The sequence below is a fragment of the Benincasa hispida genome, chromosome 1 (assembly GCF_009727055.1).
Source record: "Benincasa hispida cultivar B227 chromosome 1, ASM972705v1, whole genome shotgun sequence".
Taxonomy (NCBI): domain Eukaryota; kingdom Viridiplantae; phylum Streptophyta; class Magnoliopsida; order Cucurbitales; family Cucurbitaceae; genus Benincasa; species Benincasa hispida.
In genome coordinates this window covers 44,764,865-44,791,729 of record NC_052349.1, presented here as the reverse complement: position 1 = coordinate 44,791,729, position 26,865 = coordinate 44,764,865, and the positions used below count along the sequence as shown (strand labels likewise).

At 37.1% G+C, this 26,865-nt stretch overlaps 1 non-coding gene across 1 annotated transcript; it reads right to left on the bottom strand.

Annotated features, from left to right (window-relative positions):
* Positions 1-9,503: 9,503 nt before the first annotated feature.
* On the bottom strand, positions 9,504-9,610 carry LOC120070471. The gene has a single exon (XR_005479966.1). It is a non-coding gene; the product is annotated as a small nucleolar RNA R71 (small nucleolar RNA).
* Between the last annotated feature and the right edge of the window lie 17,255 nt (positions 9,611-26,865).

The following is a 26,865-nucleotide window of genomic DNA, read 5'->3' as shown; positions in this document are numbered from 1 at the left end:
AACGTTATAAATTAAGAGTGACTTATTTCTTGGTCTGATCTTAGGAAAACTCATTGCGTAGGACGCCCCCACGCCTCATGTCAATACATGAACGAAATTGGATCACTTCGTCTGTAGTATCTTTACAACAACTTGTAACAGTAAATAGGTTGCATCCAATAGTATTACCAGAATAAAGTACCCAACCTTAATCATGTACTATAGACCGATTTGGATGTTTACTCGAATTTGATCCATCTCTATGCCTCTGAATAAAGTTCAAGTATTCATATAATAACCATGGATCTTAGTTTATTAGATTTAGACTTTTATGTATGCAATTTATAGAATCAATAATAAGTTTATTGACTATAGAATATGTTTATCTTTTACAAACTGCAAGTTTTAGAACATAAAACCCAACAGGTTGATTGTTTGTATGAAAAAAAAAAAAAAAAAGATCTCTCTCAAAACAAATTTTCTCTTGAAAAGTTTTCTATGATTTTCCCTTCCCTCTCCCAAAACACTAAAGAAATCCCACCATTTCATTCCTTATTGGAGAATAGCAAGGTCACTAAGTGGTAATTTCCAGAGAACTTGTTCTTGTGTTTGTGGAAACTCTTGTTGTTCGTGTTGAGAAGTTTCATTGTTCGTGATCCGTAGAGAGGAAAAAAACGTGAAGAACTCCCTGCCCATCATGAAAATAACTCCCCTTCTTTTGAAAGTGATGCATATGGACATATAATGATATTTATTTATGAAAATCCTTGAATGATTGAAGGTACCCGAATCATATGATTCAAATATTAGAGAATTATATATACATTACAAAGATTCCTAAATTGATTAAAACATTCCAAACGAATGTGATATAATCATCTTATTAAATATTTGTTGAAAGAACAGTATAAAATTATCCTATTTGTCCATACGTTTTTATAAAGAATCACAACCAATATTTTGTATATATTATTTATGTATATGATTTGTAATGGAAACTCTTGAAAGAGATTTTTTTAAGAAACAAATCAAGAAAACAGTTTCCAAAAACAAAGTTTTGTCTTAGCTTGTAAATTGAGCATAAAACAAATGAAATTATGTCAATCAACATATACATTAAAAATTTTACACATACTATATATGTAACAACCCAACCCTTAAGACTACTAACAAGGTCATTACCTTATGCATGCATAACTTTGAAAGTAAACTCTTCTCAACTTAAGCAAAAGAATCAAATCCTTTTATAAAATGTATAACATTAATAAAGATAAAATTTCAAACAACATAAAACCTTAGTTCGAGGTACCCTAAAAAAACATAAAGTAAAACTAGAAAAGTTGCATAAAGTTTTTAACAATGCGTACACTATAACTTTTGTTTCCAACATCATGATTAGCATTTCAAACATAAAATCATGAAAACATGAGCAAAAGCATCTAATTGGTCCTAATGACACGGTTACCGATTCTTCTTGTATCACTAATTTTTCCTTGCCCTTACCTGAAAAATATATCATAAAAAATGGTTGAGTATAAAAATACTTATTAACCCCACTACCGGAGTCACGCTATGCATTTATGTCCTATAAATGCAACCTATTGATGGGACATATATACATACATCAACTAATCTTAGATGGCCATCTAATGTGCGATTTAACCTAACCCAACACACATCTATTAGCCTGAAGGCTCACAAAAATAGTAGAGCACCTGTTGGCACCCGATAATACAGTAGGAAACCTATCGATTTTTGGTACACATAGTACAAAACCTGTTGGCTTCTGGTGATATAGTAGGAAATCCATCGGCTTCCAGTAATATAGTAGTGTTAGGAGGATAAATTGCCACCATTTAACTTAACATATAACATGCTTACAATAAGTCCGACAATTCAAATTAGACATATGCAAATAACATCATGCTCATAAAATGACTCTATATCATATCATGTTTCTCAATATTATCCAAACAAATCAAATAATCATTATATTGTCTATGTTGCCTGGCTCAAGGGTGGTTCAAGTAGTAAAATCATTTACCTCGAAATTAAGCCCAAATAAAATAATTACTATGAAAATCTTGAATAAATCCCTATAATATAATTCAAATTTACATGGTTATTTGGGATTAAATGAGAACACAAATCTCCTTTTCAAGGCTTATAAGAACTTTACCCAAGTCAAAGCTTGATCCAAAATTGAATCCCAACACTATCCAACGATCTGTACCTAAGTTCATTCTAAATTTAAAATTACCAAACCAAATTTCAGCAACAAAACCAACTCCAGGGGCTTTAAAACTTTGCCTACCAATAAAAAAACTAGCAACCCAATCTTTACCTTGGTAGTCAGCAACATGAAAACATTGAATCTACACTTAAAACTTGATGGGTAACCCAAAACTTAAGTCAAAACTTAATGAAAAAATCAACCCACAAATCAAAATCCATAGACTACCCAACACCATAACTTTCCAAAACAAGGAATCCGACTAAAATGACCTAAGGTAACTCGATCTTAATCCTGAGCTAACTATGAACTCTTATTTATTTAGGATTATCCTTTGATCTACGTAGGTGAGAGTAGTCTAACAACATAGCTCAATAAGCCTCCCATTTTGGGGATAAGACCGGATAGATAGTTGGGGACATAGCTATGTAAGATGGAACTCACTTCTATCTGACTTAGGGTTAGCAAATAGGTTGTTCTCTTGAGTACTGATGCCTAGTCTTGAACAATAGGGTCCCGCCCTCTCTTGGTAGAGAGGGACATGATTTATAAGTTGTATTATAAATCAATTGTTCAATAGAAGACCAGTGGGAGCTTAAGGAGCAAGAAGTATTTACAGGGGTAAAACAATAATATTGACCCAATTGTAAATACGAACGATCTGTAAAGGATCGACTTACTGATTATAGTTAAAATAGACAGAAATACATCTACAGTGAGAAGAGTGCAACTATCGAGCTATAGTGGTATGTCTTAATAGTTAACAAATAGTAATTAATTCGGTTTAAAGAGTTCAACCAATTAATTACAAATTATTGGAGCTCATGATCCGTAGGGGCATTAGGTCCCTCTACTAACTCGTAAATTGGATTAACAAATTGACTATTTTAGATGAGATTTGAAATTAGGGTTATCAATTTGGTTATCAATTTGAAATATTCAAATTCAATTTAGGGCTTCAATTAATTGTATTCGATACAATTGAAATGCTTGGTTTTATCGAAATTAAACGAAATTGGAGAATCAATTGATATTTAAATTATGATTTAAATGTTAATTACATGAAATTGAATTCATTATAGCGGAATTGGTGTTTTACTAATTTAATATTAAGATATTAAATTAATTAAATTAGTTTTATTAATTAATTGAATTAATTATAAAAACTAAAATTTAAATAAATCAGTTATTTAAATACAAAATTATTTTAATCAATTTGATCGATTAAGTTAAAATAATATTAAAAAAGTCATAGTGGATTTTTCCAAAATTGGAAAAACCCACTATGGTGATTAAGGAGCTTAATCACTCAATTTCACTTTGATTCCAATAAATTTTTGAAGCAGCATCCTGCCATGCACTCCATCTCCCTGCATGTATTTGAACTTATAAATTGAAGCTCAATGCTAAGAAATCCATGCTGAAACTTACACCAAAAGGTTGTTGATATAGAAACCCACCTGCCCTCTCTCAAATTCACCTAAATCCAGCTCAATTTGAGTGTTTCCACCACACAATCCTCACTTGAGATGAGTAGAGAAAATCTTGTTGGTAGTCTATTTGAAGATTTCAAGCTCAAATTCGTGGATTTCTTGCTGAATTAGTGGAGTTTTCATCAAAGGTGATATATAACTCAAACCCTCTTGTAATATAGTCATGAGTAGCATGTTCTAAACTCAAATTAAGTGTAGTTAGAGTGCTTACTGATTCTGATTTCTTCTGTTGCATGTTATCTAACTCTATCAATATTGGTATATCAGTTGTACATCAATACTTATTCAAACTACAATTTCAAGTGTATTATTAATGTACACTAGTATATCATTAAGACGATTACCTAACAAGCTAGTATCACAGTGATGGAGTAAACATATATGCAACGGAAGAAATTATAATCAATAAACACTCTAATTACACTTAATTTGAGTTCTAAAGCATGCAAGCAAAAAATTTCAAGGAAGAGGGTTTCAAGGACATAATACCTTTATTGAATCTCTGCAATTCCAGCTCCTCTCCACGAATTGGATCTCCAAATCACCAGTAGATGACCACAATGATCTTCTCTACTATCCTCTAACTTGGATTGAGAGGTGGAAACTCTAATTGAGGTCAATTAGGTGAAGGGATAAGAGTGTTTGATAAAGAGTGGAGAATTTCAGAAAATTCAATTGCATTAATCCTCAAAATTCTAAATTTTGAAGCTTTTATGGAGCTAATTCGTGCAAGCACTACTTGACATTGTTGATTGATACCTCAAAGAGCAATAGTCAAGTGGGATAGGTATTTAATTTGGGATTAATCCACCTAAATTTTGAAGAAGTTGGAAAATTTCATGGAATTTTCCTATTTCTCAATTTTAATTTTTTTTCTTTTTCATTTTCAATTTTAATTTAATTTTCAAAAAAAATCAAATTTAGTTAAAATTCAAATATGAATTTGAATTTTACAAAATTGAAAATGTTTTATTTAAATAATTAATTAAATAAATAATAATTTAATATCAATAGGTCATGAGCTCCAACGATTTGAGATTAATTGGCTAAACTCTTTAGATCGAATTAATCAATATTCATTAACTATCGAGATAATAGCTCGATAGTTGTACTCTCCTCATTGTAGATATATTTGTTAGGATTGGTATCCTAATTCTCTCGGAGTCTCGTAATTTGTAAACACTATACACATTGTTATGAATAAGATAAGAGTTATTTTATTTTGCATTTACTCAAAGCTCCATAGTTATTGTATGTAAACTTAAGCATGTATATGAGATATACAAGTGAATCATGACTTAAGTGATAACCTAAAAAGGTCTGTAGTATAAGGATTAAGGAGGGATACCTAATCCTTGTGACACTACGGATACGACCCACTTTGTAGAGGTTTACAAGTGTTGTGAACTACTACAGATGGTCTGATTATGACATTCATGTAGATACATGCGAGCGGAGGTGTCCTATACAAAGAGTTTGTATAAACTCAAACCACGAGATAAATAGTCTCTTTATATCACGTCATTGATACTTGAGACTTACATCTCATGTAAACGACCATAAGTGACCTTAATCTTGAGTGTTTTCGAAACTCCTGTCTTTGAGGGTGGTCTTTTGATTAGTATGGGTGAGAATGGCCAAACTGCCAACTCAAGAAGCCCTACCTTTTGGGAATTTGTCTGATTTGGGAGCTGGGAACTCAGTTACACAAGATGGAATTCACTCCTTCCCCGATGCAGGGGTAAGTAGATAGATTGCTCCCTTAAGGGCTGATTCCAGGTCTTGAACGTAGCGGTCACAGCCTCTCCTTAGAAGAGAGGACTTAGTCATAGTAGGACTATGACTTATGTTCATTAGAGGGATCGGTGGTACTTAAGGAGTTAGATGTAACTATAGGGGCAAAATGGTAAATTGGCCCAGGTGTACTTACGAGCGATCTGTGAAGGGTTATCACACTATTGATTGGTTGATATGGGCACAAAATATTTGTAGTAAGAAGAGTGCAGCTGTCAGGTCTTTAGTAGAGTGTCCAACAGGTAACGGATAGTGGATCCCATGACTAAAGAGTTTAGTCAGTTATTCACGTACTGTTGGAGCTTCAAGCTACAAGTTCATAAGGTCCCCTTGGTAGCTCAATGAATTCAAGTTGAGAATCAGTTCTTACCGTTGATTTGAAATGTTCAAATTGACAAGAGGAAATTCAATTATATATGATATAATTGGTATGATGTATGAGATACATCAAGTGGAGAATTAATGTAAATATGATTTACATTAAGTACCATAAAATAGAAAGAACTATGGTTTATATATTTCATGAGATGAAATATTAAAACTATAGGTTATAAATATAATATGGTAAGTTTGTTATCATATATATATTTATAATGATATTAATTGTTGGATAATTATCTCTTTTTCTCTAAGAACCAATTGAATGGGAGGTTATTGGTGGTTTTATGGTAATCATGAAATAAAAGGAAAAATGTTTTCCTAATTTTAGAAGTTACTTGATTCAGAAATTTTCTCACGGACAAGGATATCAAGTGAAAGTGTTTCACTAAGCGATAGCTAATAGAGAGACTAAATGATCGTGGAGTGTCACTATACAATAGTTCACTCAGTTGGTCGTAGCAAAACAATCGCAGGACATTGTCTATACGATAGGCTACGATCTTCTATACGATAGACTATGTCATCTCCCACTTGCTCAATCATCTACACGCTTGTTGTTCCTCTAGTCTCTTCTTCTAACCAAGTTCATATAGAGCCCACAACTCCTAGATTCTCACACTTAGAATACCAAAGTAATCATTGTGATGGTGTTCTCACTTAACTCAATTGATATCGAGGTTCTAGAGGTCGCTCGTTGGCTTCGTGTTGTTCGTATGGTGTTTTTTGTGGATCATTTTGTTGTATCGATCGTTGTGTTCGAGCATTGCTGTTCTTGGACACTTGAAGACTGATTGAAGGGTTTGAAGAATGGTCCTTCAAAGGTATGTATATTCTATCCCTTGATTGTCTTGTTAGCATGCTATAATTTCTAGTTGTTGCATGACCTGTTAGTTTCCTTTTATTGACTGTAATTATTAGTGTTCAATTTCGAATGGAATTTGAACGATCGTTCCGCTGCTCATAGAAATCCTCATGTCTGAATTCCTTCAATTAGTATCAGAGCCAGGTTGTTCTGATATTCAAAATTTCACTTTTGTTCTGAATTTCTTTCATAGTTTGGTGGGTTTTCTACATTGCGTTTAAGTGTTAAATGCATTTGTGGATGATGTTGATGAATGTTTACGGGTTATTTGCCTCTATTTAAAGCTTTCTTTGAATTTACAAAATGTTAATTTATAAGGGCCCCTGCATTTGGATATAATTAACAAGCAATCCAGTCTGTAATTCAAAGTGTTTGAGTTGGTTGAGTCGTTCGTGATGAAGTTTCAAAGCATGGAGATGCAGATCTTGATAACTGGTAGAAATATAAGTTATTACAGCTCAAATAAGTAAAACAATGAGAGAATGTGATGGTAAAATAGGCAATATCATGTCTGAAAACACTAAACTAAAAGGAATTGCAATCGCAAGCGCTCATTGCATAAAAGCAGTTAATTTACCTATTTTGTGCAGGTACAATACGATGGCGCATATGAAATTGCGATCCAAAGGCACAATGCGTTCAGCGCGCTTGAAGATTGCGATCACAAGTCATGCGATCGTGAGAAGTTTTCTTAAAAAAGGTGGCCGCATAAAAACCTTGCATCAAGGCGACAACATAATAAATCATGATGGGACGGAAAGCTAATAACAGTCGGTTCCGAATTTAGTTGACAAGCCGTTAAAAGCAACACTGTAGTAAGTACACTCAAATTTTGGTGACCATTAAATGGCATAATAGAGTAGGGAAATTAATTCCGCCCATAATTGTAATCATTAGCAAGAAAGGTTGCATCACCTTGAAATCTATAAATACCGAAGGCCACCAGAGAAAAATAAGTTAATCAGTTAGTCTGCTTACGCACATACTCGTACATATACATAGAGGATGGAGAGAGCAAGAAGATGAGCAAAGCCAGGAGAAATCGCTCCCGGATAGATGGAAAGACTACCGAAAAGCAACATACAGGAGAAAGGGCCAACCCTTGCGAGAGTAAGAATCCACATTGAGAACAGAGTTGAAGTGATAAAAGAGTAGTGTAAAAGGCCACAGGAAGTAAGACATTGCTTACCGGGCTTGTTATCTCTCAAATCCATTTGTTATTTTGTACTCAGTACTTTAATTGCATAAAATGGAAATCTCTTTTCAATCTATATTCAATCTCTCCTTACCACGCATGAGTAGCTAAATTTTTGTATGGGTTGAGAAGCACTTAGCTAGCATGATTTAACATTTACATTGTATGGGATCATCTTGTCTTATGTATGCATCATTCATAATTTGGACATACTTGAGAGAGTAGTCTAAAGATAGAATCTAGGCTTGAGAGAGCCAGATTAGAATCTAGGCTTGAGAGAGTCGAATTAGAATCGAATAAGCAAGAAATAGAAACTTAGACATAAGTTCTATTGCTATTTACACATCGCATGCGCCCTAGAAATAGGAATGATTGTATGTGGTTACCTTGTTTATTGTGTGCATCATTCATTATCGCATAGGCAAAAGTAGAGGTTTAGAAATAAGTTCTATCGACTGTTTCGCATACACATCGCATGCATCCTAGAAATATGAATTATGGAATTCTGCATTGAGAAATGAAGTATTGTTATTTGTGTGTAGCATGATCGCATAACTTGTGCACAATCTTAGGAAATGTTAGATAAAGCCCTTCTCAACCTCTTCATCGCATACTTATTGTAACTCTACGCTTCCATCACTCTGCGTTCAACTCTGTCGCATAGGAAAAATATCACTCAAAACAATATCCACTTCATTTATTTACCACCGCAATAGAATCGAAGATTTTGTCGCATATCTACTTAGTAGTCCCTGTGTTCGACTCTGGACTTACCAAGAAACCTAAGAAGGCTTATACTTGGACCTTGTTAAGAAATTTTGCATGATCACTGCATAACACACATCACTGTAAACTCACACCATAACACATCACAATTTTACGCATCAAGTTTTTCATGCCGTTGTCGGGGACTACAGTATATATTACACTAACAGCAAACCTCTTTGATTTTCTTTGCAGCTTTCGACCTCTGTGCATTGTCATTCCTTCGGTAAGGGAAGAAGCAAGCGTCGCATGAGCAAAGGACATGCTCTTGAGCCCAATTATGACCTAGAGATCAAAAAAACATTTCGCAGAAGAAAGAGAAACAGATGCCGACAATAAGGAAGAACTCATAGAATGCCTGAACAATCGAAAGAACGAGCCGCAAATGCAAACAACATAATGGAAAATCCTATTCTACTAGAAAATGATCACAATAGACTCATCTGGGACTATGTGTCACCAAACTTGTATGATTTCTCCCCAGGAATCATGAGGCCAACATTGGATGGATCCAAATTCAAGATGAAGCCGGGAATGTTACAAATGATACATATAGCAAGACAGTTTGGTGGATGGCGTGGCGAAGATTTGCACACCCACCTATAGAGTTTCATTGAAATTTGTAACATTTTTTTGTTCCCTAATATCTTCGCTGAAGAAGTTCGACTCACGCTATTTCCATTTTTGCTATGCAATAAAGCAAGAAAATGAGCATACTCCCTCAAATCAAGAGAGATAATTTCATGGGAACAGGTTGTGGAGAAGTTTGAGAAGAAGTCTTTCGCTCCTACAGAGAATTCCAGAAAGAGGAAGTTAATCACAAATTTTGAACAAGAAGAAGACGAATCACTCAGTGACGCATGGGTGAGGTTCAAGAGATTAGTGCGCGACTGCCCGCACAATGGACTGTCAGATTGCCTCCAAATAGAGATTTTCTATCATGGATTAAATCCTGCATCGCAGACAACTGCCAATGTGGCAATAGCAGGCAGTCTGCTGGATAAGACTTATGATGAGGCAAAGAACATTCTTGATCGCATATCGAAAAACCATGAAGATTGGCAAGAAAGCGGTTAACGAGTAAAACTCAGAGAAGGTAACGCAAAAAATGGTGCCATCACATCTTTGCAAAATCAGATGAATGCGATGATAAGTTTGTTACAGGGCATCGCAATCAACAATCTTGGAATGCAAAAAGGGCAAGTCAACGCAATAGAAAAGACAAGCACCAGTTGTGCTACATGTGGAGAATCATATTCGGCTGAAGAGTGTCCATGAAACTCGCAGTCAATCTACTTTGTCAAGAACAACTCTTTTTCAAATACATAAAATCCCGGGTGGAAAAACCACCCTAATTTTGCTTGGAAAAATAACCAACAACAAGGCTATCAACCTATGGCATAGAAAGGACCTCCAGGATTTTTCCAAAGAACTAATGGTCAACAGCAACAACAAGCCAGCAGCTCTCAAGCACTGCCATCATCCTCTTTGGAGAACCTGTTAAAACAGTATATCGAAAAGAACGAGACGGTCCTCCAGAACCAGGTGACTTCCATCCGTAATCTAGAAATCCAAATAGGACAGATTGTGGGAGAGCTGAAGAATAGACCGCAGGGGACACTATCGAGCTCAACTGAGCTCCCATGCAACCCGGGGAACATAGCGAAAGAACACTACCAAGCAGTCACACTACAAAGTGGAAAGACGACGGTAGAAGTCAGGAAGGATCCTAGCAGGAGCGATTCAAATTCGATGGAATCAAAGAAACCGTTGACGCAAAATGAGTCAGAAGAGCCCGAGATGATGGAACCTGAAGTTGCAACCACCTCTAAGCCTCCAGACCATGGAACAGTGAAAGTATAGTTACCTCTATTCCCTCAAGGGCTAAAAAAGAAGCAAAACGATGAAGGTATCGCTTCCTGGAAATATTAAAACAACTTCACATCAATATTCCATTTACAGAAGCGATAGAGTAGATGCCGAAATATGCCAAGTTTCTTAAGGATATGGTGTCAAAGAAAAGAAGCATAGGAAAATTCGCAATGATGGCATTAACACAAGAATCAAATACTATAATCCCACCGAAGATGCACGACCAAGGCAGCTTTACGATACCCTGCTCAATAGGAGGGATCTACATCAGTCAAGCATTATGCGATCTTGGGGCAAGCATAAATTTAATGCCCCTTTCAATCTACAAACAATTGAATGTAGGATAGCTGACACCCACGACGATGACTCTCTAGCTTGCAGACAGGTCCCTAGTTCACCCTGAAGGAAATTTGAAGGATGTCTTGGTCATAATCGATAAGTTCATTCTACCTGCAGACTTCATCATTCTAGATTATGAGGTGGACAAAGATGTGCCAATCATATTGGGATGAAAATTCTTGTCTACTGGTCGTACTCAAATAGATGTGCACAAAGGAGAGATCACGATGAGCATCAACGGAAAGAAGCTCAAGTTTAATATTGTCAAAGCAATAAAGTTCCCAGAAGATGAAGTCCTATCAGATTCTGATGATGAACATAGTTGCGATGAAGAGTCGGATTTCGAAGAAGAAAATGAAGAAAGAGAGGATGAGATAGCATCCTTAGAAACCTACCATGTAATAACAGAGACAGTGAACAATGACAAAAAGTTGAATTTGAATGAAGAAAGAAAAACACAGAAACCTTCCTTAGAGCAACCACCCAACCTAGAGCTAAAAAACTCTGCCAAATCATTTGAAGTACATTTTCCTTGGCCAGAATGAAACCTTGCCAGTAATAATATCCTCTGCATTACCAGAAGAAAAAGAAAATGTGCTGCTCAGTATTCTGAAGAAGTATATTAAAGCAATCGGATGGACGCTGGCAGGTATAAGAGGTATTAGTCCGACGTACTGCATGCACAGAATTCGGCTCGAAGAAAACCAGAAAGGCACTATAGAACCTCAATGCAGACTGAACCTTGCGATGAAAGAGTTGTTAAAAAAGAGATCATTAAATGGTTAGACGTCGGCATCTTATACCCTATCGCCGATAGCACGTGGGTTAGCCCTGTGCAATGCATTCCCAAGAAGGGCAGCTGACAGTAGTCCCAAACGCAAACAACGAGTTAATTCCCATAAGGACCGTCACTAGCTGGCGGATTTATATGGACTACCAGAAGCTCAATGTGACGACTAAGAAAGATCATTTCCCTTTACCTTTCATTGATCAAATGCTCGACCGGCTAGTAGAAAATGACTATTTCTGTTTTCTTGATGGGTATACAGGTTATAACCAGATTATGATCGCATCAGAAGACCAAGAAAAGACCACATTCACCTGTCCATATGGAATGTTCGCTTTTCGCTACAAGTGGTTTGGATTATGCAATGCACCAAGCACGTTTTAGAGGTACATAATGGCAATCTTCTCCGAGTATCTCGAGGAATCAATGGAAATCTTTATGGACGATTTCTCAGTTTATGGGCAAACGTATGAAGTTTGTCTGAAAAACTTGGAAAGCATACTAAAAAGATGCGAAGAGACCAATCTGGTGCTGAATTGGGAGAAAAGTCATTTCATGGTTAAAGAATGAATTGTGCTCGGGCACAAGGTTTCAAAGGAAGGGCTAGAGGTGGATAAAACAAAAATTAAGGCCATTGAAAAACTTCCACCTCTAGAAAATGTGAAGCTTTAAGGAGTTTCTTAGGACATGAGGGGTTCTACAGACGATTTATGAAAAACTTCTCTAAAATAGCTCAACCATTGAATGCGTTGCTAGAAGCTGACAGACCTTTTGACTTTGATTCAAATGCCTCACCACATTCAAAGCACTGAAGGACGCATTGACTACAATGCCTATTTTGATCGCACCCGATTGGACAAAGTCATTCGAGCTTATGTGCGATGCCAGCAGATATGCGATGGGGGCAATTTTAGCACAGAAGGAAAAAACAATGTTACACCCCATCACATATGCGAGCAAAACATTGAACTCCACCCAGACGAACTACACCACCACAGAGAAGGAGCTTTTAGTGGTAATCTTTACGATTGAAAAATTCAAGCCTTACTTATTGGGATCCAAAGTTATAGTTCACATCGACCACTCAAAAATTCAAGCCTTACTTATTGGGAACCAAAAAAGATGCGAAACTGAGGCTAATCCAATGGGTTATCCTACTCCAAGAATTTAATATAGAGATAATCGACCGCAAGGGAACGGAGAACCAGGTCACTGACCATTTGTCGAGATTAGAGAATCTTGAAATGGATCGCATTCAGTCGGAGGAAACAGTTGCTTAAAATTGAAGAACTACCCTAGTATGCAGATATTGTCAATTTCTTGGTCTGCAAACAATTTTCGGAAAATTACACATCCCCCCAAAAGAAGCGACTCATTCATGAATGTAAACCCTATTACTGGGATGAGCCGAATCTTTACAGAAGGCGACCAGACCAGATCTTGAGACTCTGTGTGCCAGAGACTACTTTTCAGAGCATACTTTTTCAATGTCATGACTCACCCTATGGTGGAAATTTCGGGGGACAGCGCACAGCAGAAAGAGTTTTACAAAGTGGGTATTACTGGCCAACTTTGTTTAAGGATGCACGAGACTATTCTATGAAATGTGATAAGTGCTAACGCACTAGAAACATTTCAAAGAAAAATGCGATGCTGATGAACATTATCTTGGAATTGGAACTTTTCGATGTCTGGGGGCATAATTTCATGGGACCATTTCCACCATCAAATTGTCACAAATACATTCTGTTGGCCGTCAATTATGTTTCCAAGTGGATTGAAGCGGTTTCATGCATCGCAAATGATGCGGCAACAGTCTCCAAATTCTTACAGAGAAACATCTTCACTTGTTTAGGCACCCCAGTGCTATAATAAGTGAGAAAGAAACCCACTTTGTCAATCGTATCATTAACAAACTGCTGCTCAAATACAATGTCCATCATAAGATCACCACCGCCTTTCACCCCTAGACAAACAGACAAGTCGAGGTTTCTAATAGAGAAATCAAGCTGGTTTTAGAAAAGGTGGTGAATCCCTCACGAAAGGACTAGGCCATAAAGCTTGACGATGCCTTGTGGGCATATAAGACTGCCTATAAAACACCCAAAAGCATGACCGCATATGCGTTGGTGTTTGGGAAGGCATGTCATCTGCCGTTGGAATTAGAGTATAAGGTGTTGTGGGCAATGAAAAAGCTTAACTTTGATCTAAAGGCTACAGAGGAGGGGAGAAAATTTCAGTTACTCGAGCTGGACGAATGGAGGCTACAGGCGTATGAAAATGCCAAAATCTACAAAGATCATACAAAGCGTTGGCATGACAAGCGACTGTGTGAAAAGAATCTCCAAGTAGGCCAGAAGGTCTTGCTATTCAATTCTAGGCTATGACTCTTTCTGGGAAAATTGAAATCGCGCTGGTCTGATCCATTCATAATTAAAGAAGTATTCCCCTACGGTGGGTCAAATTAATAAATGAAGAAGGGACCAGTGCATTTAAGGTAAATAGACAAAGAGTCAAGATGTGTCATGGAGGAGATTTTCAATGCGAGAAAACCTCTGTGGACCTGAGGAATCCAGAATGAAGAAGAAACTAGTAGTCCCTGCGTTGATAAGCGACACACACTCATCAGGGATGAATCTCTTTTTTTTTAGTATCCTTTTGATATTTTTTTCATGAATCTATCTTACTTTTTGCACAACCACTACTCTTTAGAAATGACAACTCTTTCTTTCATAACTTTTTATCCTCTTGATATTTATCATTGATCGTAGTAAACGATTGTGATGGAGGAACACGATAACCTTAAAACACGCGACCAGTTCGATCAACCCATTGCAATCAAGGAATCAGCCCACTACAAGAAAGGTTGCAATAAAAAATGATGCAGGCGACAAAGAAAATTAGGGGTTGTATCTTTCCTTGCTTCATCTTATTTCAATTTTGCACTCCTCACATTTTAATTTAATATTGCTAAATTCTACTATCGCATCCTCTTTAGTTTGACTCAATCTTGAATTTTTTATTACTTTATTTAGTCACCGCATTCGCTCCGTACCAATTATGACTTCAATGATGAAATCCATGCCTTTATTTCTTACCGCATGTACTAGAGTCAAATTAATTTCAGAACAATCAATTCATGAAACATTTCTAAAATTTAGCGGTCCACTAGCTTTCCTTGAAAACGATTTTTATGAAATTTCATAAGTTCATCGCATGAGTTATTTCGTCTTTCAGCAATTGGGACATTGTTGTTTGTAAATTTGGGGGTGCTAGTATTGTTAGCCTTGTTACTTTTAGAAATTCAATTTCAATCTAAAAAAAAATTATAACGTTGAGATCGGATCCTACTCGTAGTTGGATGTCTGCATGACACCCATGGGGGCGAGCCAAAACGAAGGTAGGAATCGTGATCAACGCATAAACCAAGTGATCGTAACTCCGCTGCCAAATAAAGAGATGGGCATGAGTTCTGACTGAGAAAGAGCGCCTTGCTCATAGTTGGATGTCCGCATGACACCTATGGGGAAAGCCAAAATGAAATCTGGGCACGTGAATCAGCGCAAGATCACAAAACGAATATCTGAATCACGCAAGGGTAAAAATCACTTAGAACACCACGGTTGGAGAAAGTTTGAAATAAATCATGCGATGTCCTGGAAACGAGTAAAGTTTTTTTTTTTAAGGTTAAACTTGCAGTCCTTAAAGATTAGAAATATTTTAGGAAGAGATCAGGATAGAAATTAAGAAGGCATTGGTTCATGAAATTTGAATAAGGCATCTTGAGAAGTCTAGGTAGGGTAAAGGCGGTTGACTTTTTAAAGAAAATATTTAGTTTATGCTTGAGAACAAGTATTGTTTTAAATTTGGGGGTGTGATAACTGGTAGAAATAGAAGTTATTACAACTCAAATAAGTAAAACAATGAGAGAATGCGACGGTAAAATAGGCAACATCATGTCTGAAAGCGCTAAAGTAAATGGAATTGCGATCGTAAGCGCTCATCGCATAAAAGCAGCTAATTTAGCTATTTTGTGCAGGTACAATGCGATGGCGCATATGAAATTACGATCCTAAGGCATAATGCGTCAGCGCGCTTGAAGATTGCGATCGTAAGTCATGCAATCGTGAGAAGTTTCTTAAAAAGGTGGCCGCATAAAGACCTCGCATCAAGGCAACAACATAATAAATCATGATGGGACTGAAAGATGATAACGGTCGATTCCGAATTTAGTTGACAAGCTGTTAAAAGCCACACTGTAGCAAGTATACTCAACTTTCGGTGACCATTAAATGGCGCAACATAGTAGGGGAATTAATTCGCCCATAATTGCAATCATTAGCAAGAAAGGCTGCTTCACCTTGAAATATATAAATACCAAAGGCCACCAAAGAAAAAGAAGTTAATCAATTAGTCTGTTAACGCACATACTCATACATATACATAGAGGACGGAGAGAGCAAGGAGACGAGCAAAGCCAGGAGAAATAGCTCCCGAACAGATTGAGAGACTGTCGTAAAGCAACATACAGGAGAGAGGGTGAACTCTTGTGAGAGCAAGAATCCACATTGAGAACAGAGTTGAAGTGATAAAAGAGCAGTGTAAAAGGCCACGGGAAGTAAGACATTGTTTACCGGGCTTGTTATCTCTCAAATCCATTTGTTATTTTGTACTCAGTACTTTAATTGCAGAAAATGGAAATCTCATTTTAATCTATCTTCAATCTCTCCATACCACGCATAAGTAGCTAAATTTCTGAATGGGTTGAGAAGCACTTAGCTAGCATGACTTAAGATTTACATTGTATGCAATCATCTTGTCTTATGTATGCATCATTCATCATTTGGACATACTTAAGAGAGTAGTCTAAAGATAGAATCTAGGCTTGATAGAGTCAGATTAGAATCTAGGCTTGAGAGAGTCGGATTATAATCGCATAAACAAGAAATAGAAACTTAAACATAAGTTCTATTGCTATTTACACATCGCATGCACCCTAGAAATAAGAATGATTGTATGTGGTCACATTGTTTATTGTGTGCATCATTCAGCATCGTATAGGCAAAAGTAGAGGCTTAGAAATAAGTCCTATCGACTGTTTCACATACACATCACCCATCCTAGAAATAGGAATTATGGAATTCTGCATTGAGAAATGAAGTGTTGTTATTTGTGTGTAGCATGATCGCATAACTTGTGCACAATCTTAAGAAATGTTAGCTAAACCCCTTCTCAACCCCTTCATCGCATACTTATTGTAACTCTATGCTACCATCACTCTGCATTCAACTCTGTTGCATAGGAAAAATCTCACTTAAAATACTATCCACTTCATTTATTTACCACCATAATAGAATCGAAGAGTCTGTCGCATATCTACTTAGTAGTCCCTGTGTTCGATCTTGGACTTACCAGGAAATCTAAGAAGGCTTATACTTGGGCCTTGTTAGGAAAGCTTGCATGATCACCGCATAACACCCATCACTGCAAACTCACACCATAACACATCACAAATTTACGCATCAGATCTTATCAAGGAAGAAGACCAAAGGTTGGTCGTATCGTGTAGCCTAGGGTAAACGATCGTTGAGATTTAGCTAAATGATCGTGTAGATTTTTCTACGCGATCGTGTAGTATTTACTAAACGATCGTTTAGCTAATGTTAAACGATAGGGTAAAGTGTTTGCTCTATCGCGTAACGTTGGTTGTTTGATCGCATGGACGCTGGAGGTAAACAATCACGTAGGGCATATGATGCTCATCGTTTAATAAAAAACGTACGCACTAAATGATCATGTAGTTAGCATGCCTCATCGTATAATCATTGACTACACGATCACCCGGTATGTGATACATCGCGCTTGCTCAGCGATCGTTTAGACGATTGTGCTTCACCACATTGTTGTCGTTTAGATGATCATTTAAAGCTTGCGTTGCTTGTTGTGCGCTGCACGATCGCATGCCTCATGCTTCATCGCATAGTCAAGGTACACGATCGTTGCTAAACAATCATTTAACTCAGGAAGCATTGGTAAACAATTGAGTAAAGCGTTTACTCTTTCGTGTAGGCGATCACAAAGAGTTTGGTACACGATCAGTGGAGACACGTTTCTTCGCTCAGAAAGTTCAAGATCAAGTTCGCCTGTTTGAACCGGAGACTTTTTTCTATTTGTAATAGTTAGATTTATTTTTTAGGATTTTAGGCTAATTATCCTGGTTCATCAACTTTTGTTTAATATACATGAGATGTATGTGGTTTATATGGCATGTGTATGACATATAGATTTGAAACCCATCTTAGGTTATGTAATTATTCATGCATCATATATTATAAGTATTATAATATGGCATGATGAAATTACAAGAAAGCATGTGCATGCATCATGAAATATAAGAGTTATATTTATTTATGTAGTAAGCATATTCATGCATCATCTTTATATTATAAGCATTATAGTATAAGGGTGAATGAAAGCATGTTTGCTTGGTTCATTGCTTGGTTGTATAAGTGTTATATAAAAGTAGCAATGAATGAGCAATGCATGGAGCATGACAGTTAGGCTAATTTATAAAAGTTATGAATGCCTTATATGTGTTTGCTTCACATTGTGGATGGTTTGGTTGTTTCTGTTATAAGTGTTATAATCAACATTAGAACTAAAATCGATAAGAAAGAGTTGCATGCAGACTTAGGCAAACTCATGTTTTAAAAGGGTTTTAAAATTGGATTGAGATAGACCTAAGTTCAAGGTTCTAATGGGATTAGCAACCTAAGTTTAATCTTTTTAAATCTGTTAAGTAGGATTAAATTGATTGGTATAAAAGATTAAATTTGTATTAAATCTATCTATAAGGGACCTTTTTTTCTAAGGCAGGTTCTATCTAGGCTGGGGTACTTAAGCTAATGGAAATGGAACACCCTTACCTTGGAACCTAACTAGAAAGGTGAATTAGATAGATTTTCTACAAGCAGCCGACAATTGATCAAAGACTCCGTTAAAGAGTTTAATGGATGATGATCAAAAGTTGTTCAACTTTCCAAGGTAAATGTTACTCTTGGGAAAACCTAAAACATCACTTAATTAAAATCCTTAGCCATGTTTTTTCTAAGTAAACTAAACCATAGATTATAAAATACTCAGTGGGAGGAAAAGATATATATGATATTGTTGGGGTTGATGCTGTTCTGTAGTTTGTAAACAGTATGTACGAACACTTGTGTTGTTAATATATGATATTTACTTCACATCTTATATTTTTCTCGGTTAATTGTTTTATTTGCTTTACTAGAAACCAATAAACATAAAATCCCTGGTTATCTGTATGTGACTCAAGCATGTATGTGATGACATACAAGTGGATCATGTCTTGTGTAATAACCAAAATGGTCTGTAGTATATGGATAAAGGAGGGAAATCTTATCCTGGTAACGCTACGGACGCGGCTCGCTTTGTGGAATGGTCACAAGTGTTGTGACTTGTCACAGATGGTCTGATCTTGATCATTTGTGTTGGGAACATGCGAGCGGAGGCGTTCTATATAAAGAGTTCGTATAAGACCTGACCACAAAGTGTTAACGTCTCGTTATATAACACCGTTCATGATAGAGACTTCACTTCACTAGGATGATCTAGGTAACATGACCTCAATCCTGAGTGAGTTGGGAACTCCTGCCATTGAGGGCGGTCCTTTGATTTGTATGGGTGCGAGTGGCCAGGTCGTTGATTCAAACCTACCATTTTGGGGATTCGTCTGATTTGGGAGCTAGAAACTCAGCTACACAAGATGGAATTCACTCATTCCCCGAGGCAGGGATAAGTAGATAGATGGCTCCTTTAAGGGCTGATTCCGGGGCTTGAACAATGTGGCGCCACACACCTTTTCTTGGCCCGAGAGATGTTCACACATAGTTGGACTATGTTATATTGTTCATTAGAGGAATCAGTGATACTTAAGGAGTGAGATATAACTACAGTGGCAAAACGGTAAATTGGCCCAGCTGTACTTACAAGCTTCTGTGAAGGGTCATCGTACTCATTATTGGTTATATCCAATGGACACAGAAATATATCTGCGGTAAGAAGAGTTCAGTTGTCTTTAGTGGAATCATTGATAGTTAATGGATGGTGGATCTTGTGGCTAAAGAGTTTAGTCAACTATTCACGTACCGTTGGAGCTTCGAGCCACAGGTCCATTAGGTCCCCTGGGTAGCTTGGATAAAGTCGAGAACCAGTATTTGGGTTAATTTGAAATGTTCAAATTGACAAGAGAAAGTTCGATTATATATGATATAATTGGACTGATTAATTATATATGATATAATTAGCTAAATGTATAAGATACATTATTATGGAGGAAATTAGATATAAATATGATTTATATTAAATAAAGGAGAAAATACTATAGTAGATATGTGATATCAAACTATAGGATATAAATATAATATGATTATATTTATTATTTAATTAATTTATTAATTATATGATAATTAATCATTTTTTTCCACATTTGGATGTGGGTAGTGAGGAGCATTGGTTATGGTAACCGATGGGTTAAAAATGAAAAAAGTTTTCATTTTGAATTGTGCAATCGATATTCATTCTTCCGCCCAAAAAGATTTCGTGAAACGATTGCCCGAGAGCCTATACGATAGCTACTTCTTCGCCTAAACGATCGTTCACCTCGCGATTTATCTAAATGATCGTATACGTTTTTCCTAAATGATACACGATCGTGTAGCTCCTCTATGCGATAAGCACTTCTGCTATACGATAGCACTATTTTCTCTCCCACTTGCTTATCGCCTACACGACTCGTTTGTCCTCCGTTCTCTACCAAATTCACCAAAGCCCACCTTTTGGGTTTTCACTCCGAGAATACCCGGGGCTCATTAGTGGTGGTGTCGTCCCCGTTGCTGTCTCTTATACACATCTAGATGTGTATAAGAGACAGGGTGTCATCCCCGTTGCAGTGTTCGCGTTTGCATTGATCGTGCTACTGCAGTCGACGTTCCTGCCGGGTGTTGCTAGATCTATTGGAGGGATCCACTGCGTTGGAGTTCTGAAGTTCGAAGATAGTCTTCAACTAGTATGGAACCCTTTCCCTGTTAATCATCTTGTTCTGAGCATGCTGATAATTCGATTTATTTGCATAACTGTATGTGTTGAATGTAAATTGTATGTATTTTGGTCACGGTGAGATCGGAGTGATTTGAACACGCTCATGGAACTCTCAGTTATGAGATCCTTCAGATATGTCAATGATTCCACTCACGTTTCTCCCATAATGCTCACGCTGTGAGATTCATGCTTGGCCTCATAGTGCCCTGGGAGCATCCCCCTTCGGATGGTGTTTGCATGAGTCAATATCAAGGTGGATGGAGATAGTATTTATAGTAAATGGGTGAAGGGTGTGTGTCAACACGTCCTACAGTCTCCTTCATTGGTTCGCATCGTGGGATCATTCTTGCACTCCCTTGTGGCGCCCTGGGAGCGTCCCCCTTCGGATGAATTTTGTGCAGTTGGTCAATATCAAGGTGAACTCCAGAAATGGATAAGGTCACTTTAGTTTTTTCCCCAATCGGATTTTTTTCCTTTGGATTTACTGCTTGGGATGAAACTCTAGAGCCTAAAATGATGGGTCATACTTACGGGAAATTGTTAAGTAAGTTAATGATTTCTTGACCAAATCAATGATGGCTAGTCATTATAGGAACAAGAGTTGTTCTGGTATTAATGGCTGGTTGAGAATGTCTCAATTCAGAGGAGGGATAAATTGACCACCCTTCGACGGATTTTGTCCTAAACCTTTGAAGCATCATTCCGAAACTAGATGTCACATGGGGTTCATTTCAATTTTGCTAAACTGTACTGGATATTGTATGTTTTTCAATGAGTATTTGCTTAAAACCCAACGTAGGTCAATATGTTTGTTTTTTTAGCAACATATTTGATTTTTCATTAAATGCCTCTAGTTTGATCGATTTCATACAGTGGGAAGAGTTTGTTAAAACATATTTCGTGGTAAACGACCTCGAGTTTGTCATGGTTGAGGAGTGTCCTCAAGTCCTGACCCTTGATGCACCACGAAGTGTTCGTAATGCATATGAAGTATGGATGAAGGCTAATTCATTGGCCCGGCTTCACATATTGGCTAGAATACCCGATGCTTTGGCCAAAAGGTTTGAGAACATGGTCATTGCATGTGAGATCATGGACTCGTTGCAAGAATTGTTTGAACGTCAATTCTTACTTTCGAGCACAAAGGGATGGATGACAAAGAAACCAGTAGTGTCAATTCCCAAGTTAATCTCTAGGAAGAGAAAGCAAGTGTTGTTGACTCTATTAAAGTTCATAGACGAGAAGTGTTCTCTAAATGGAACTTGGAACTTATTTAGGTTCTGATACTAATCCCACTACTCTCCAAAAGAGGAGGATGTCTAAAGATAGTAAATATGATTTATTGGTCTTGGAGATGTGTTTGGTAGAAAATGATGATTCTTCCTGGATCCTTGATTCGCGTTCTACTAATTATGTCAGTTCCTCGTATCAAGGAATTAGTTCCTGGCAAATGTTGCCATAAGGAGAAATGACACTTCGAGTCGTTACTGGTGAGGTTGTTTAAGCTATTGTTGTGGGCAGGCTGAAGTTATTTTTGGACAAGAAACATTATCTGTTACTAAATAATGTTTTTGTAGTTCCTCATATCAAGAGAAACTTAATCTCGGTTTCTTGTCTCATTGAACAAGGTTATAACGTCTCCTTTTCTGAGAATAAAGTGTTTATTTTCAAGAATGGTATGGAGATTGATTTTGGTTCAATGGAAAATAACTTGTATGTATTAACGCCGTTAGTCATAAAAGCCTTGTTTAATACTGAAATGTTCAGTACGACAACAACAACTAAAAAACCAAAGGTTTCTCCTAAAGAAAACGCCCATCTTTGGCATCTAAGGTTAGGTCACATCAACCTCAATAGGATTGATCCATTGGTGAAATGTGGACTTCTAAAGAGTTTAGAAGAAAGCTCCTTGTCGGTGTGTGAATCATGCCTCGAAGGCAAGATGACCAAACGACCTTTTATTGAAAAAGGTTATAGAGCCAAGGAAACCTTGGAGCTTATACATTCACACCTTTGTGGTTCGATGAGTGTTAGAGCTCAAGGTAGGTATGAATATTTCATCTCTTTCATAGATGATTATTCCAGGTATGGGTATCTCTACCTAATGCAACGTAAGTCTAAAGTCCTTGACAAGTTCAAGGAGTATAAGGCTGAAGTTGAAAACTTGTTATGTAAGAAGATAAAAACACTATGATCTAATCGTGGTGAAGAGTATATGGACCTCCAATTCCATAACTATATGATAGAACATGGAATTACGTCCCAACTCTCGGCCCCAGGTACACCTCAGTAGAGTGGTGTATCAGAAAGGAGAAACAGAACCTTGTTGGACATGGTTCGGTCTATGATGAGTTATGCTCATCTTCCAAACTCGTTTTTGGGGTTTTGCAGTGTAGACTGCATGCTATATTCTGAACAATGTTTCCTCGAAAAGTGTTTCTGAAACACCTTTTGAGTTGTGGAGAGGCTATAAAGGTAGTTTACGCCACTTCAGGATTAGAGGGTGTCCAACCCACGTGCTTATGATTAACCCAAATATGTTAGAACCTCGTTTGAAAGTTTACCTCTTTGTAGGCTACCTCAGGGAAACGAAGGGTAGATACTTCTATGATCTGAATGAAAATAAAGTATTTGTTTCTAAAAATGCTATCTTCTTGGAAGAATACCATATCAAGGATCATAAACCACGAAGTAAACTTGTTTTACATGAGACTTCTAGTGAAACTACTGATGGTTCAACAAGAGTTGTTAAACAGACTAACGGATCAACAAGAGTTGTTGAGGTCAGTACATCTAGTCAACCATCTTAAGAGTTGAGACTGCCTCGACGTAGTGGGAGGGTTATGAAACCACCAGATTGCCATATGGGTTTGATTGAAGCCCAGAAGATCATTTCTGATGATGGGGTTGAGGATCCATTGTCTTATAAGCAAGCAATGGAGGATGTTGACAAAGATGAGTGGATTAAGGCCATGAACCAGGAAATGGAGTCTATGTATTTCAATAAAGTCTATAACTTGTGGATCAAACTGATGGGGTAAAACCTATAGGGTGTAAGTGGATTTACAAGTGAAAATGAGGTGTAGATGGAAAGGTGCAAACCTTTAAGGCTAGACTCGTGGCAAAGGGTTATACCCAGGTTGAGGGAGTGAACTATGAGGAAACTTTCTCACCTGTCATCATGCTCAAGTCTATCAGGATACTCTTGTCATAACCACATTTTATGATTATGAGATATGGCAAATGGACGTCAAGACTACCTTTCTTAATGGTAATCTTGAGAAGACCATCTACATGGCTCAACTAGAAGGATTCATCGTTCCAAATCAAGAGCAAAGAGTTTGCAATCTTGATAGGTCCATTTATGGGCTGAAACGAGCGTCTAGATCATGGAACATTAGATTTGACGATGTGGTCAAATCGTTTGGCTTTGATCACAACGTTGATGAGCCCTATGTTTACAAGAAGATCATCAACAGCTCAATAGCTTTCCTCATATTATATGTGAATGATATCCTACTCATTAGGAATTATGTAGGGTTTTTTACTAGCCACCCAATTCCAAATGAAATATCTGGGAGAGGCACAGTATGTTCTAGAGATCCAGGTCATTCGGATCGTAACAATAAGAGGTTAGTTTTGTCTCAGGCATCATAGATCAATTAAATGTTGATTAAGTACAGGATGCAGGATTCCAAAAGGAGTTTGTTACCTTTCAAGCATGGAATCGTAATGTCTAAGGATTAATGTCCTAAGACACCTTAAGAGGTTGAGAAGATGAGACGAATTCCCTATGCTTCAGCTGTTGGCAGCTTAATGTATGCAATGTTATGTACCAGACCTGACATTTGCTATGCAGTAGGGATTATTAGTCATTATCAGTCCAATCCAGGATTAGATCGCTGGATGGCACTCAAAATGATCCTCAAGTATCTTTGGAGGATAAAGGACTACATGTTCATGTATGGAGATAAGGATTTGATCCTTACAAGATAAACAGACTCTGACTTTCAGACTTATAGCGATTCTCGTAAATCGACATCAAGGTTAGTGTTCACTTTGAATGGAGGGGTTGTAATGTGGCGAAGCATCAAGCAAGGATGCATCGCAGACTCCATTATGGGAGCCAAATATGTAGCCACTTGTGAAGCAGATAAGAAGGTTGTTTGGCTGAGGAAATTCCTTACAAATTTGGAAGTTGTTCCAAATATGACTTTGTCGATCGCTCTTTATTGTGATAACAGTGGGGCTGTGGCAAATTCAAAGGAACCTCGGAGTCATCATAGAGGCAAGCATATAAAACGGGAATATCATTTTGATCAGCGAGATTGTGTATCACAGTGATGCGATAGTCATGAAGATCGCATCGGAGCACAACGTTGCTAATCCATTTACAAAGGCTCTCACGACAAAAATATTTAAGGGTCATCTGGAAAGTTTAGGTCTACGGGATATGCGGCATCTTGTCTAGGACAAGTGGGAGATGATATTGGTGTATAGAGTATGTCCTAGTTTATCGTACTTGTATTTTTCATGTATTGTATATTAGTCTCCCAAGGCATTAGGACAAGTGAGAGATTGTTGGGATTGGTGTCCTAATTCTCCCAGAGTCTCATAGTTTGTAAACTGTACACATTGTTATAAATAAAATAAGAGTTATTTTATTTGGCATTTACTCATGTCCAATAAACAAAGCTCCATGGGTATTGTATGTATACTTAAGTATGTATATGAGATATATAAGTAGATCATGCCTTAAGTGATAACCTAAAAAGATCTATAGTATAAAGATTAAGGAGGGATACCTGATCCTAGTGACACTACGGATACAGCCCCTTTGTAGAGGTTTACAAGTATTGTGAATTACTACAGATGGTCTAATCCTGACCATTCACGTGGAGACATGCGAGTGGGGGTGTCTTATACAAAAAGTTTGTATAAAATCAGACCACGAGATAAATATTCTCTTTATATAACGTCGTTGATACTTAAGACTTACCTCTCATGTAAACGACCATAGGTGACATGACCTTAATATTTGGGGTCATCGTACTATTGATTGGTTATATCCAATGGATACAAAATATATCTGTAGTAAGGAGAGGTAGCTCTCGGTATTTAGTGGAGTGCCCGACAGTTAACGGATGGCGGATCCCGTGACTAAAGAGTTTAGTCAGTTATTCACGTACCGTTGGAGCTTCAAGCTACAGGTCTATAAGGTCCTCTAGGTAGCTTAATAGATTCAAGTTGAGAATCAGTTCTTGGGGTTGACTTGAAATGTTCAAATTGACAAGAGAAAATTCAATTATATATGATATAATTGGTATGATGTATGAGATACATCAAGTGGAGAATTAATGTAAATATGATTTACATTAAGTACCATAAAATAGAAAAAGAACTATGATTTATATGTTTCATGAGATGAAATATTAAAACTATAGGTTATAAATATAATATGGTAAGTTGGTTATCATAAATATTTATAATAATATTAATTATTTGATAATTATCTCTTTTTCTTTAATAACCAATTGAGTGGGAGGTTATTGGTTGTTTTATGGTAATCGTGAGATAAAAGAAAAAATGTTTTCCTAATTTTAGAAGTTACTTGATTCGAAAATTTTCTCATGGACAAGGCTATCAAGTGAAAGTGTTTTCACTAAGTGATAGCTAATAGAGAGACTAAAAGATCGTGGAGTGTCACTATACGATAGTTCACTCAGCTAGTCGTAGCTAAATGATCGCGGATTTTCTATACGATAAACGGCCATCTTCTACATGATTGAACACATCGTCTATACGATAGACTATGTCATCTCCCACTTGCTCGATCGTCTACACGATTGTTGTTCCTTAGTCTCTTTCTCTAACCATGTTCATATAGAGCTCACAACTCCTAGATTCTCACAACGAGAATACCAAGGTAACCATTGTGGTGGTGTCCTCACTCAATTCGATTGATATCAAGGTTCTGGTGGTCGTTCATCGGGTTCATGTTGTTCGTGTGGTGTTTGTTGTGGATCGTCCTGTTGTACCAGTCGT